The following is a 14,666-nucleotide window of genomic DNA, read 5'->3' on the forward strand; positions in this document are numbered from 1 at the left end:
TAACCAAGAAGAGCTTCAAAAGCACATTTCTCTTGATGAGCAGCTCTTCTGCCAGCCCAGCAGGGCTGGGGCACTGCCTGCAGCCACCCCAGGCACAGCACAGAGGCACAGAGATCTTCAATCACTCAGGGCTGGGAAGGTGCTGAGAAGTGCCTGGGGCAGAATCACTGTCAGCCCTTGGCACAGGAACCTCTGGCTGCAGGACAATGCAGCTGCAGCTCCTGGAGCCATCTCCTAAAGCTGCAACATCCCAATGCCTGCAGACCCTGTGAGTGCATTCTCTGATTGTCTCTTGTGCCGAGCAGCCAGGGGTGCCCAGGGCTGTCCTGCAGAGCAGGGTCCTGCAGCCCAGGGTGCTGTGCTGGGGCAGGGACTCTGCTGCCTGCCAGGGACAGCTCTCAGCCAGCCCTGGCAGCTGCTCCCAGCACTGGGAGACAAGATCTGTGTAAAAGGAGAGAGCTGGTAAGGCTTGGAAGTGTTCTCCTTGTGTGGGGAGGATGCTGCATTGATCAGGACTGCTCCCAGTATGGCATTTAACTGCAGAACATTTTAAAGTAGATTATACAGGGAGCACACTGAGTCAGGGACTGCATGCAAGGGGAAATCCTGCTTTATTAATCTACTGCTCTGGGTTGTCTGAGTGAGAAATTGCACATCAATATTTATCTCTCAGTTCAGGGTGAGAAATTTTTTTTTCTGAAATCATTCGAAATCAGGCAGTTAGAGAAATTAGCACAGGACAACTCAGAGGCAGCATCAATGACGCTTTTCCAGCCCCCTCAGAGTTGCTCTGATGGCTCTGCAGAGCCACAGCTGCCCCTGGCCAGTGCCTGAGATGGGAGGGGTCTGCAGGGCAGAGCTGAGCCCCCAGGGCTGGGCTGGGCTCTGGCAGCACTGGCAGGGCCCAACCCTGGGCACAGGGAAGCAGCTGCAGGCAGGGACAGCTCCAGGCAGCAGAGCCCTGGGCAGGGAGTGGGGGGAAAGTAAAGTGCCCCCAGGTTGTGCTGGGATATTTAAAGTCCTCTCCAAACCCAGCTAATCCATTATTACATTTTTTACAGATCCCCATGTCAAGGCACAGCAAATGTCCAACAGCAGCTCCATCAGGCACTTCCTCCTGCTGGCATTGGCAGACACGCGGCAGCTGCAGCTCCTGCACTTCTGCCTCTTGCTGGGCATCTCCCTGGCTGCCCTCCTGGGCAACGGCCTCATCATCACCGCCGTAGCCTGCGGCCACCACCTGCACACGCCCATGTTCTTCTTGCTGCTCAACCTGGCTCTCGCTGACCTGGGCTGCATCTGCACCACTGTCCCCAAAGCCATGCACAATTCCCTCTGGGACACCAGGGACATCTCTTACACAGGATGTGCTGCACAGCTCTTTTTCTTTGTGTTCTTCATTGGAACAGAGTTTTCTCTCCTGACTGTCATGTGCTACGACCGCTATGTGTCCATCTGCAAACCCCTGCACTACAGGACCCTCCTAGGCAGCAGAGCTTGTGCCCACATGGCAGCAGCTGCCTGGGCCAGTGGCTTTCTCAATGCTCTCATGCACACAGCCAGTACATTTTCCCTGCCCCTGTGCCATGGTAATGCCCTAGGCCAGTTCTTCTGTTAAATCCCACAGATCCTCAAGCTCTCCTGCTTCAATTTGTACCTCAGAGAACTTGGATTTCTAGTGTTTTCCATCTCCTTAGGACTGGGATGTTCTGTGCTCATTGTATTTTCCTATGTGCAGATCTTCAAGGCTGTGCTGAGGATCCCCTCTGAGCAGGGATGGCACAAAGCCTTTTCCACCTGCCTCCCTCACCTGGCCATGGTCTCCCTGTTCCTCAGCACTATCATATTTTCCTATCTGAAGCCCCCATCCATGTCCTCCCCATCCCTCAATCTGGTTCTTTCAGTTTCGTACTCGGTGGTGCCTCCAGCCCTGAACCCCCTCATCTACAGCCTGAGGAACCAGGAGCTCAAGGCTGCAGTTTGGAGATTGATGACTGCATGCTTTCAGGGACAGTAAATTGCTGGACAATTTTTGCAAATAACTTGTAATAAAAGTAATCTTTCATACTTCTTCTTGGTTTGGTTGTGGGGATTTTTTTCCCTTGTTTTAGTTTTACATATTTTAAAAAAATAAATGTCATTGCTTGTGCCATTTCTCATTTTGTTTCTCTCCATCTTCCCTGTGGCCACAGACGGTGTCAATGAGGGGCTGCACTCTCAGTGGCTTTAAAGGAACTAAATGATCTCCCAGCAGAGTTTTCTGCAGAGATGCCCTTTTGTTGCCTTCTCTGGAGCTGCAGCAGCAATGTCTGTGTGCAGAGCTGGGGGCAGATCAGTGCTGGCCCAGCAGCTGTGCCCAGCAGCAGCAGCACTTGGTGTTGCCAGTGCTGCTGCCATGGCCCTGCCCCGCTGCCCTGGTGGCCCTGATGTTGCTGTAGGGCCTGAGTGCTCTCGGGGCCGGGCACAGCCCTGGGGGTGGCAGTGCTGGGGCCGCAGCAGGGACAGGCCATGGGCACTGCTGGGGCTGCGCTGATGCCTCAGGCCAGGCCCTGGGGGCTCCAGGCTCCTTGCCCAGGCTCTCTCAAGAACACAGCCAGGCCAATGCTCAGCACAGAAAACCCTCGTGAGCAGCCCCAGGCTGGCTGTGGGCCGGCTGGGGGCAAACAGCATGACTGGGGCTCTGCAAGGGCCGTGGGGCAGAGGGGAAGGAGCAGCAGAGCAGGGGCTGATCCATCCCCAGTGCGCTGCACAGCCCAGGGCAGCGTCCCAGAGCGTCCTCACGGAGCTGCCAACAACATCCCCCCTCTGCAGCCGTGGCCTCTCCCCCAGCTCACACAGGTGCCCCATCCTTGCAGGCACAGACACGGCAGCCCTGGCTCAGCAGCCCCTGTTTGCATTGCACACAGCAGGGGGAGCACCCCCATGCTGTTGGTGTGGGGACATGAACCTGAGGGAGCACAAATGCCATCGGCCCTGGGGCCAGCAAGGGCTGGGGGACACCAGGGAAACCACTCAGGTTTGTCCTGGCCTCTGCAGTCAGCCAGAAAGTTTGTTCCCATCAGCTGGGAGTTTCCTGTCCCACTGCAGATGCTGTTGCTCAGAGCCAGGGCTGCGTGGCAGCCACCTCCAAACTGCCCTGAGCAATTCCTTGGCTTCACCTTTGCTTTCTTTACTCTTCCTGCTACAAATGTCTTCCTATTGCCCACTTCTGTCCCTTCCTCTGCAAACAGCCCATCCCTGTTTGCCCTTTCCTCTCTGGCTCCACTCCCCATTGCAGTTCCTGACTTGGCCCCATGGGAACGTCCCTTGGGCAGCAGGATCATCCTACAAGTGCTGCAGGAATTGTCTGCAGGCTCCTGCAGTGCCTGGTGCTGCACCCTTGCCAGAGGCACCCCAGGCCAGGGGGGCACATCTGGGCTGCTGTGTCTGGCTCTGGGGCTCCCTGTTCTGGGCAGTGAGGAGGAGCTGCAGAGGCTCTGCAGGACTGACAGGATGGGCTTTGGGGCTGGCAGGAGAAGCTGAGGGACCTGGGCTGCTGGAGCTTCTGAAGAGGAGGCCCAGGGCTCATCCTACAACTGCTCCAAGGGTAGCTTCAGAGAGTCACAGAATCAGCAACAGTGGAAAAGACCTTGGAGATCATCAAGTCCAGTCTGTGCCTTGACACTGCCTTGTCTTCCTTGAGCCTCCTCTTCTCCAGGATAAACAACCACAGCTCCCTCCGCCACTCCTCAAAGCCCTTGTGCTCCAGACTCCTCCCCAGCCTTGCTGCCCTTCTCTGGACACACTCCAGCCCCTCCATGTCCTTCCTAAATTAGGGGCCCAGAACTGCAAACAGCACTCGAGGTGCTGCCCCAGCAGTGCTGAGCACAGGGGAACAATCCCTGCCCTGCTCCTGCTGGCCACACCATTCCTGATCCAGGCCAGGAGCCATTGGCCTCCTTGGCCACCTGGCCACACTGCTGGCTCATGTCCAGCCTGCTGTCCATCAGTCCCTGCAGGTCCCTTTCTGCCTGGCTGATGTCCAGCCACTCTGTCCCCAGCCTGTAGAGCTGCTGGGGTTGTTGTGGCCAAAGTGCAGGGCTTGGCACTTGGACATGTTAAACCTGACCTTGTTGGGTTTGGGCCCTGGATCCAGCCTCTCCAGGGCCCTCTGCAGAGCCCTCCTACCCTGCAGCAGATCCACACTCACACCCAGCTTGGTGTCATCTGCAAATATGCTGATGCTGGACTCAGTCCCTTCATGCAGATCATCAGTGCAGATATTGAAATCCACGCTGGCTGGTTCTGATCTCTCGGCCATCCTGTGGGTGCCCTGTGATGGCACTCAGGGTGATCTGTTCCATAACCTTGCCGGGCACCCAGGTCAGGCTGACCGGCCTGGAGTTCCCCAGATCCTCCTTCCAGCCCTTCTTGGGGATGGGCTCACACTGGCACCTCCAGTGCTCTGGGACCTCCCTGCTGAGCCAGGACTGATGGTAAATGATGGAGAGCAGCTTGATGGAGCTCATCCACCAGTTCCCTCATCCCCCTGGGATTGATCCCATCCAATTCCATACACCTATGAGCATTTGAGAGGCTCAGCAGGTCACCAACTGCTTCCTGCTGGATTACAGGGGTCTGTTCTGCTCCTTGTGCCCATCCACCAGCTCAGGAGAACACTTGTCCTGAGGACAACCTGTCCTAATATTGAAAATTGAGAGAAACAAGATGTTAGTCTGTTCAGCCTTTTCTTTATCTTTAGATACTATATTCCCCACTGCATCCAATAAAGAGTAGAGGTTCTCTTTATCCAGACTTTTACATAATTAATTTATTTATAGAAAACTTTTCCATTATTTTTCACTGAAGTGGCCTGGTTAAGCTCTAATTGAACTTTCACATCTCTGCTTTTCTTTTTGCATGACTTAATAACATCCTGAAACACTTCCGAAGTTGCCTGACTTCCTGTCCAAAGTTAATGCACCCTCTGTTTTCCCCTGACTTCCCACAAAAGCTCATGGGCAGCCAGGACAGCCATTTTCCTCACTAGCTCATCTTTTGCCACACTGGGACAGGCAGCTCCTTCCCACTTAAGATGATTTTTTGGAAATGTGTCCATTTTTCCTGGACCCCTTGGTTTTTAAGGACTGTTTCCCTTAAAAGAAATGAGTAACTGATTTGGTACTCCCCAAATCAGTATCATGAACAGGCGAAAGTCTGCCCTTCGTAATTCCAGTGTAGAAATTTTGTTGCTGCCCCTCCTTCTTTCATAGAACATTGAAAACTTGATTATTCCATGGTCACTGTGCCCCAGGCAGCCTCCGAGCCCCACATCTGCCACCAGCCCTTCTCTGTTTGTGAACAGCAGCAGACAGAGCTTTCCTTGGCAGTGGGAGTGTTACCAAAAATTCAGAAAAACAGATAACTCCTTAATCCCAATATAGCATTAAGAAGCAGCATTCTTTATTCAGCTGGATGCACAGAGGATAGCTCCTCCCAAAGCCCTGCATGCTGAGAACAGGAAAGTTTCTGTTTATTTTCTGTATTTTGCACACAAATTCATTGATTGTCCTGGACTAAAAATACAGATGATAATAATTTCCCCAAAATCATTACCACTTTTCCTCTCCCCATTACCCATGTGTTGTTCTGTCCTGGGGTCTCTCTGGTGGTCCCTGGTGCTCATGTACCCCAATGTTCCCATGGGCCCGGCTGAGCTGGCAGGACACTGAGGCTGCTGAACTTCCAATTCCCCTTCTCACACAATGGGCATTGTGTGGTTTCCATAGGCCTGGGGTTTTGGAGAACAAGCTCCAGGTGTCAGCTCAGCTGGTGGAGACAATTTATCATCTGATAACATGAGGTCACAGAGTGGGCTATGACATCACAGAGTGCATTACGTGAGGTCATTGAGCAGCTATGACATCATAGGCCATATCTGTGACATCAGAGATCCAGCTGTGACATCACATGGCAGACTGTGACATCACAGACTGGTGTGACATCAGAGACCAGCTGAGTGACATTAGAGACTGGGCTGTGACATCACAGAGCAGGCTGTGACATCCCAGAGGGGCTGTGTGACATCCCAGCAGGCTGTGTCAGGTCACTGGGTTGGTCACTCCGCCCCAGCTCCCCCTCACAGTTTCTCCCAACAAGTCCAATGCTGTTCATGCCCAGCAGGGTCCCTGTCCCCCGGGATCCCCCCAGCCCACCTGGAGCCACAGCCTCCACCAAAGGATGTTCCACAGGATCCACCCCAGAGCCTGACAGGGGACAAGGGGCCAGGGCTGTGTGACCAGGACATCAAGGATGGGGATTATCCAGGTCACTGTGGCCTGGGTTGGGTTCCCCAGGACAGGAAAGATGTCTGGCAGCTGGAGCAGGGTCTGGGAAGGGCCTCCAAGGTGTGGCCGGAGCCCTTGGGCTGTGAGCAGAGGCTGAGGGAGCTGGGCTTGTCCAGCCTGGAGCAGAGAAGGCTGAGGGGCTCCTCATGCCAGCCTGGCAGTGCCAGCCAGGAGGGGATGGAGAACACAGAGCCAGGCTCTTCACAGGGGGCTGCGGGGAGACAAAAGCCAATGGGTGGAAGGGGAAAGAGGGGAGATCAGCCAGGGCATGAGGAGATGAAATGAGTCAGGCTGGTTTCAGCACCAGGGGTCTGAGTAAATGTATAAACGTCCAACCCTCAGCAACTGAGAGAGCTGGACATACTGAAACATGAGTGTATTTGAAAATTTAGTCCCAGGTACAATCTGGCTTGTCAAAGGAATTTATGGACCAAGAATCAAAAAGCAATGGAAAAATAGGGTTCTGACAAATTTCTGAGTTCTTGCAACTTTAATTACTACTTAGAATAGCTCACATTGTGTTCTTGGACAGAATTCACTTGAAGTAATATATTCCTCTACTCTATTAGAAATGAGTGACAATGTGCCCCATCCCCAGAGCAGTGGTATGGGAAGGAGGGAACATAACTCTTAAGTTAACCCTTTAAACTTTAATACAGTGGCTGATCATTTTGTAATTTAACTCTAATAATTGAACAGCAAGGAGTTCACTCAGGTGGAATAATGAACAAGGATGTGTAGTTTTATAATATTTTTTTCCTCCTCTCAGAATCTTCCAGTACATTCCCTCCCTTCCTCCTCATCTCTAAATTGCACATATATAGAAGAATTTTATTTTATTTTGAAACTGATGGGAGCTGTGTTTCAAGGTATGACTTTTGACCATAATATCTCTGAATCAAACTTGAGATTCCCAAGGATGCTTGATTTTAATTCTGAGGGATGCATCCACAGCAGGGATCTACCCTGGAGCTGTTGGTCCTAGAAGTACATAGTACCTTGGAGTGGCGTTTCAGATGCCATTTTGTAATTTAATGGATCAGATTACTTTCTTTTCAAGAAAAACTAAGTTTCTTGTGGGCTCAGTCAACGAGATGGAGCCATTTTAAGAATAAGCCAGACGGGACAGTACTGCACATTTATGTGGAAAACACATTTTCCTAAATTATTAGTTTCCCTGTCCAGTCTTACAGGAAAATTAGACTGCTGGATATCAATTCCTGTAATTGAGCTGAAATCCTGCAAGGTAACATTTACTCTGAAGTATAAATTTAATAAAGTTACATATAAAGCATACAATGAATATTGTCAGGACATCTTTAAAATGCTATTCTACATACTTTCTAATGCTGGGAGAAGTTCCTGTGGTCTGTTTTCAGTCCTACAATTATGAAGTATAGTATAAAGCATAGCACAACTGACTATTTCCATCTCATGCAAGAAAAGTTACACAAAGTAGCAGAAACAGTTGCATTTTAGCTGCATTTCAAAAAGAGGTGCATTGGTGCTTAAGGCCAAAGTAGGGGAAATGAGAAGATCTGTGAGTTGATCAAAAAGCTGTAAGGAAACTTTGCTCACAAAGCAGAGGTAAATTTGTAGAAGTTTGAGAAAATCCATTTGGGTAATCCCTGGTTTTGAAAGTGTTGGGTTAAAAAGTCAACCTGCAATACTGTGACTCAGAATGGGCAATCAAATCCAGGGATGTCTTCAAGTCACCACTACTTGTGAAAAATCTCCTTAAAATAAAAAGTAGCTGACATGTCCTGGGATGGTAAGGCAAACCTATTTCCTACTCACATGTGCTCTTCAGATCTTCCACATGGCGGAAATGCAATCTAATCCTATAAATCCAAAGTCTGATGGGCCCATTCTAAAGCTCCTCAAAGACACGGTCCTGTGGAATATCAGATGACATGTCTGTGCTGAGTCACCACAAAAGAAAGCTAAGCCAAGGCTCATGATTCCACGGGTGAACAGAGCTGATTTGCAGAGGAGTTGCATGCACTTTATTCCCCCTCCCACCCAGGATTTTGTTCCAAAAATTTCAAGATGCCTCCTGGGTCTGCCTCAAGATTTTGACAGAGAAGGGAGTGACGGCATCTCATTTGTACTGGGATGCAGCTATCCAAATTTCTTCAGGGAACCTTACAGGGAGCATGGAGCTTGCGCAAACATCTGTCCCACTGCAGCTTTGCACTGTTCCAAAGGGTGCTCCTTTGGGCTCGACACCTGCAGGCCATTGCAGAGCAGCGAGCTGCAGGCTGCTGCCAGAGCTCCGACACAACGAAAGTGTGGCAGCCCAAGAATCAGCACACGTCTCTTTGGGATGTTCTGAGACTTTCAGTTGCCAGAGAAATAGCAAGCAGGACCACAGGAGCTCTGCGTCAAGACCTAAGCCAGCCTGTCCCTGACACAAAGAGAGGGCAGCCTCCAAAGCGAGTCAGAACAAAGGACAGCATGCACGCACGTGCTCAAGAAGAGACTGCAGCCTAAAATACTCCTGGCAATTTATTATCTTTGCTTCTTTTTCCCCCTAAATGACACTGAAGAAGTGAGACTTTTCAGAACCAGCTTCGATGCCACCTAGAAGAAGCAGCCTTGCTTTCAGGCAAAGCTTTTGGGAGCAAAGGGCATGTTTGCTTGGATTCCTTGGATGTCGCTTGGCTTGGCGCATTTTCTGAGTTCCCCTGGGATGCCTTGAGCACTGCCTTATGGACTGGGAGGACATTTTCTGCTGCTTTATGAGTGAGGAGAACTTGCCAGGCTTTTCTGTGGCATCAGCTGTACAGAAGGTTGGCTTGCTGGGCACAAGAAAGCCACAGAGCAGCTGCTATTGTGAGGTCAAGCCAGAGGTGTCATGTCACAGTGCTGGCAGCACAGCGTTGTCCCAGTGCGCGCAAGGCCTGCTTGTCCAGAGCGGCTCTTCCACTCGCTTCCTGCAGGAGGATCCTTGTGCTCAAGGAGTTCTCAGCAGACGGCCTGCACCCCGAGAGGAGTCTGGGCCTTCCCTTGGGTGGCATTCAGTGTGCAAACCCGCACAGTGCTGCCAAAATGATCGGGCAGGTCTGTGCCTCGGTTTGCACGGTCTTTTCTCTTGTCTATTCGGGCTACTACCTGACCCAGCTGACTCGTAAGTAAAGGTTTCTCATGGGGCTGGCATCACCTGGCTTTTGCTTCACTCTGCTCTTTATACCACACCAGTGGCCCAGTTTATTTGGGAACAAAATGGCCATGAACATGCCGCCACTTTGGTCAATGTCCTGCCAGCAGCATCAGCTAAAAAGGGGACATCTGTATACTGGGTGGCGGGTGCAGAGTATTTGCCGTGCAACCTGCAGCGGTTGCCTTCCCTCCCCGAGAGAGTGCACGGCAGCGGAGTCTGTCATCTCCTCCGCTTGCTGCTTCAAGCAAGACAAGCTGCAAATTGCAGACTCTGAAGGGAGATCCTCAGAAGTACTTCTAGCAACTCAGTGGTTGTCTCCAGGAGTGAAGGAAAGCACCTTTTGCTCCAAATTCTGCCCCTTAGAGGCCTTGGCTGCGTGACTTGACCCTTTGATGGTGTGCCAAGACTGCGATTCCCTTGGCCATGCAGCACAAAGTCCAGTGCAGGGAGGGTTTGCTGCTGAGCCCAGCAGCTGTTCCTGAGCTGCTTCAGCAGGGAGCTGCCACAGGGAAGGGGCCCTTTGTGGAAGCTTTGCTGGGCTATCATCTTCAGCCTAGGGATGGGAATTAGGGCATGCCATTTAAAAGAATATCTATCTAAAATGCAGGAAAGAGAAGAGGAAAATGCTGGTTGTGCTGCTGGGCACAACAGAAGCTCAGAGTGTTGAAGAGCAAGGGGCATTTCCACCACCATGTTTCTATTTCTCTCTTGGCAAAAGAGGCCCAAATGTAGACAGAGCCTACTATAGCACCCTTGTCGTTCTCTTGTTTGCTGTGGGAAAGAGCTGTTGCTCCGGGAGGCATGCTGGGAAAGGGAAATGCTTTGTGTTGGGACTGCCTTGTGCTGTGCAAGTGGCCAGCACGGCCACTTTTCTAAGGGCCTCTGGTTCCTTTTGCCTTGCTCGCTGCAGGTCACCTGACACGTGGATGAAGGCAAGCCTGTCCTTTGGTGAGTGGCAAAGGAAGCTGTGACGTTGCTGGCATGTGAGAATTGTGTGGCAATTCTGCCAGCTTGGCCTGTTGCAGTCGAGTGTGGAGTGCCAGCGTGGGAGGCTGAAAGAAAGGCCAACTGCCCGGTGGCATCATCAACAGCAAAGGGAGCACTGGCTGTTTGCTGATTTTCCAGTGAAGAGCCTTTCAAGAGATGAAAGGCAAATGGGACAGCTCCAAGGCATCTTGTTGCTTCTAGGCAGCAGGGAAGCTCGAATGCACAGCAAGATGGAGTAGCACCTCATTCAGCCAACTTCCTCGGGTTTTCATGCCTCAGAGTGCCATTTGTATCAAAGTCTATGATTTGCCCTTCTTCTGGGTCCTTTCCCAGCTCAATAGAAAGCAGCTCCTAAGGGACTGGCTTTTGCCCATCTCTCTCACTTCTGTCTGTCTGCAGGGATCAACAGCAGGGTCAGCAGCTCCTCTGCCTGGCTGTGTCATTGAGGAAGAGGCTGAAGAGGAGCAAAGGAACATCAAGCCTCCAGCTGCTGTCCCTCCACAGCCTGAATGTGCAGAGCCAGTAAGTGGCAGCTGAACTTGTAACTGCCTTTGGTGCAGGGCCAGGCTTCCAGTTTTGGAGCAGCCCTTGTTGCTGGTGGCTGAAGATGCTGGCGGCTGTGTGCCTGCTGTGACATAGTGCTGCTTCAGGCAAGCCAGGCAGCCCTGGCCAATGGGTTCTGAAGTTGTACATTTAAGCTGGGATGCTGAGAGGGCCCGAGAATGTCTCTTGGGATCAGACAGGAGGCAGCATTCAATGATTCTCAGTGTAGGAGTCAGCCCCTTGTGCCCATTGTCAGTGCAGGCTGCCTGTGGTCAGCGGACGGAGCGGCCCAAAGACGCAGTTGACAGCCTTGCAGGGAACCAGGGAGACACTGACCCCTGGAAGGGACTTGCCCTCTCCATGGACTAATTAGCTTCAGGCTGTGCTTCACTTCCAGCTGCTCAGAACAGAGTTTGGAGAGGAGAATGCTTGGCAGCCCTGCATTGTAAAGGGCGGGTGGGTCTGGGTAGGGCTGGAAGGCATGTCCCAAGGGCCGCTCCCTAAAGACTGTCATGGAGAGGGGAAATCCGTGAAACAGATCAGAGAAGGGACACGCTGTGGGCTTCTGAGCAGACCATTGCATGCCAGCTCCGGGCTGATTTCATTGCCCAGGGAAAGACAGGAGGAGGAAATCAACGAGGCTCTAGGGCCCTGCTCTGATCTCTTTGGATCTTGGCAGCCCCATGGCTACCTTGTTGCCAGTGTCTTGCAGAAAAGCTGCAAACATGGAACATGGAGGTGGCCGTGAGGGGCTGGATCCAAGCAGCCTTTGGGCTTTTCCCAAAGTTGCCTTTGAGAAGGAGACATGGAAAATGCCCCAGCTGGAGAGGCCTGGCGGTGGCTGACAGCACCTTGCCAAGGCCTTGCTCTGGCCGTGCACTGCGCGGGGCATGTGTGCAATCCGCCCTTCTGATGGGCAATCCTTCCTTGTCCCAGCTCAACACAGGCTCTGCAATTCAACCTGGTGCCACCGGAGCAGCGTGGCCTGCAGCAGCTAGCTCGCCCCCGCTGCTGGTACTGCCTGCAGCAGCGCAGCCCAGCAGCCCGAGATGAGGGAGGAGCAGGGCCTGAGGACACTGAGTAAGTCGGGTGCATTTCTTGTCTACCAGAGCAGTGTGTTGTGTGCGTGTCTGGGTGTAGGCTGCGCCAGAAGCTGCCCTTCGGTCTCAGAGGCACTTAGGCCTCTCTGCAGAACCTGTTGTTGTGCTTTGAGGCAGCGCAGCAGCACTCAGGGAGTTCCTGCTGCTGGTGAGGGTGGCTGGGCCTGGCTTGGCTCTGCCTGGGCTGCCTTCTGTGCCAAAGACAAAAGCAGAGATTGTTTCTGCTTGAGCAGAAGGCTGGCACCTAGCAAGTGACTAGGCCCCAGGGAGCTCTCTGGCCCCAGCTGTTTTCGGGCTCCCGTTCTTACTCCTCCTCTGGCTCAGACACTTTGTGCCCCTGGCAGTGGACCTGCCAGTGATGGTGGCTGTGACTGCAGAGGCTGCAAAGGCCCTTGGTTACCTCTTAGGGCCCCCTTCTTAAGGGCTTCTCATTTTGGCTTATGGCATGGGATGGTGTGCTTGAATGAAATCAAGGCCTTCTTGGAAAGGCCACATGATGAAAGGTGGAGAAGATGGCCCTCCCACTTGCTGGTCTCAGCAGCTGGAAGCCAAGGGACCACAAAGGGCCCAGAACTGCTGGCAGCGGGGCTGCCTTTGGGAGGCTCTGGGCAGCGGCATCTCTGTATGCCAGTGAGTGCCCTGCACTGCTTTTGTCTTTCAGGTAGCATTGTGAGTGTGGGCCAGCCCATAGGCAAATACACAGCATTTGAAGAACTGGGATGAGGGTAAGCATGGTGTCGGCTCCTTTTGTAAAAGTGTGGGCCAGGTCTTTGGCTGGTGCAATATCAAGCGTGAAGTCAGGCGAGCTTTAATCATGGTCAGGCTCTGGCTTGACCTCCTGTTGCCTGCCTGGACTGCTTGGTCCAAGCAATCCGAAGGCCTCATCAAAGACAAGTTGATGCTGGCATTGTCTTGCTTGCAGCAATGAGGAGCAGGAACTAGGAAACCCCCTGCCCCTGCAGCTTTCTGGCCTGAAAGAGCATCTTGCCATTCAAGAAATGTCAGATTCTCAAGGACAGTCTTCTGACTCTAATTTTTCTCACTTTTTTGACACACACACATGCATGCATACCCACACAAGGAGAAGAGTTACCCCTAGGTTTGGAAATGACCTGGCTGGGCGTGCGCCTTGGAGGCCCTTGGTCTTCATGCTTTTGGGTGCAGCTCCGAGCACTCCTGGTGGCCTGGGCATTGTGGAATGTGGGAGAGCATGGACAGGAGCCTTGTCTCGCTGAGCGGCGGTTTCTGGTTTCTCTCCACAGAGTGCCAGCACATCATCAGGTGGTGTTGATGCATGGACCCCACAGACAGGCCATCACTGGAAGACTTTTGGAGCATTCTTGGCTACAGGAGCCCTGCCTGGCCCAGGAGACAGCAGAGATGCATCCCTGTGCACAGTAGGATCCAGGAGCCAGCAAGTAGCACCGGCACGAGTCTTGTGGCGCTGGAAGAAAACCCCGGAGCGTTTCCCTGTGGCTGTGGCACGGAGGAGAGAGCGCAGCTGGAGAGATGCTTCCGCTGGTCCCTGTGAGCTGTGGAGGGAGTGGCTCCATGCTGCCCATCCCATTGGAGAAGTGGTGGCAGTGCGGTGAAGGTGCCATGGACTGGGACAGGGGAAACATCCCCCTGCAGCTCAATGGCATCGTGATGTCCCTGCAAGCCGGGGCACAGCTGGCATGTTCTTCTGGAGCACGACCCCTTCTGGAGGGGGAAACACCTCCTCAGGAAGCTGGCTGGCTACCCCAGGATGTCGGACCTGGCCTGGGTGGAGGGAAGGTGGGTGATGCTTTTGCCATTCATCTGCTCTGGCAGAAATTTGAACTTTAGACAATCACATGCCGTTATGTGTTTTCTCACTAGTTTTATAGATTGGAGAAGTCACTGTGTTCCAGAACTGTGGATAGAGGGTGAGTTTTGGGAGGGAAACAGGAGGTGCCCTGTCAGGGTCCGTCCTAGTGGACAGATGACCTGATGGTTCGTAGGAATGATCTCAGAGTGCAAACCACCAACACGGTACAAGGGGGTTTGCAGTGATAATCAAATCAAATGCAATTTTATTGAAATAACCACAGCAAAAAATGCGATAGAGGGATTAAGGGAGAGGAAAAGATAGAGAAAGAGACAGAAGAGAGAGAGAGCAGGAGGGAGAGGGGATATAGCTACCAACGCAGAGACGAAGTCCTTTGATGCAGTCCAGCCGAGGGTCCGCCTGCTACGCTGCGGAGATCTCAAAGGCTCTAGCTAACTCAGAGGTTTTTATTACTGAAAATTGTGAGGGGGGGGAAACAGATACAATAGGGAACAGATGTAACAGGTAATCTATGTTCTCAGCAGTAAATGAGCTTGATAGATGTAACAGGTAGTTATGTTCTCAGCAGTAAATGAGAGCCATTGTTTTCTTGGTCCAGTGGTCACAACCTGCAGGCAAACATCTCGTTTCGGTCAGCTTGCCTCCCCCGGGCTGGGGGTTTCAGTCCCAGTCCTTGGAAGGAGCAGAGGGGCCTTTTAGGAGTTTTATGTCTCAGTCCTTGATGGAGAATCTTCTTA

General features: G+C 52.4%; 1 pseudogene; it reads left to right on the top strand.

Moving 5' to 3' along the window:
• Positions 1–1,084: 1,084 nt before the first annotated feature.
• On the top strand, positions 1,085–13,650 carry LOC128949775 (olfactory receptor 14J1-like; annotated as a pseudogene).
• Positions 13,651–14,666: the final 1,016 nt, after the last annotated feature.

Source organism: Melozone crissalis, unplaced genomic scaffold (assembly GCF_028551555.1).
Source record: "Melozone crissalis strain CALT ecotype California unplaced genomic scaffold, PUWL_Pcris_2 ptg000293l_1, whole genome shotgun sequence".
Classification (NCBI taxonomy): domain Eukaryota; kingdom Metazoa; phylum Chordata; class Aves; order Passeriformes; family Passerellidae; genus Melozone; species Melozone crissalis.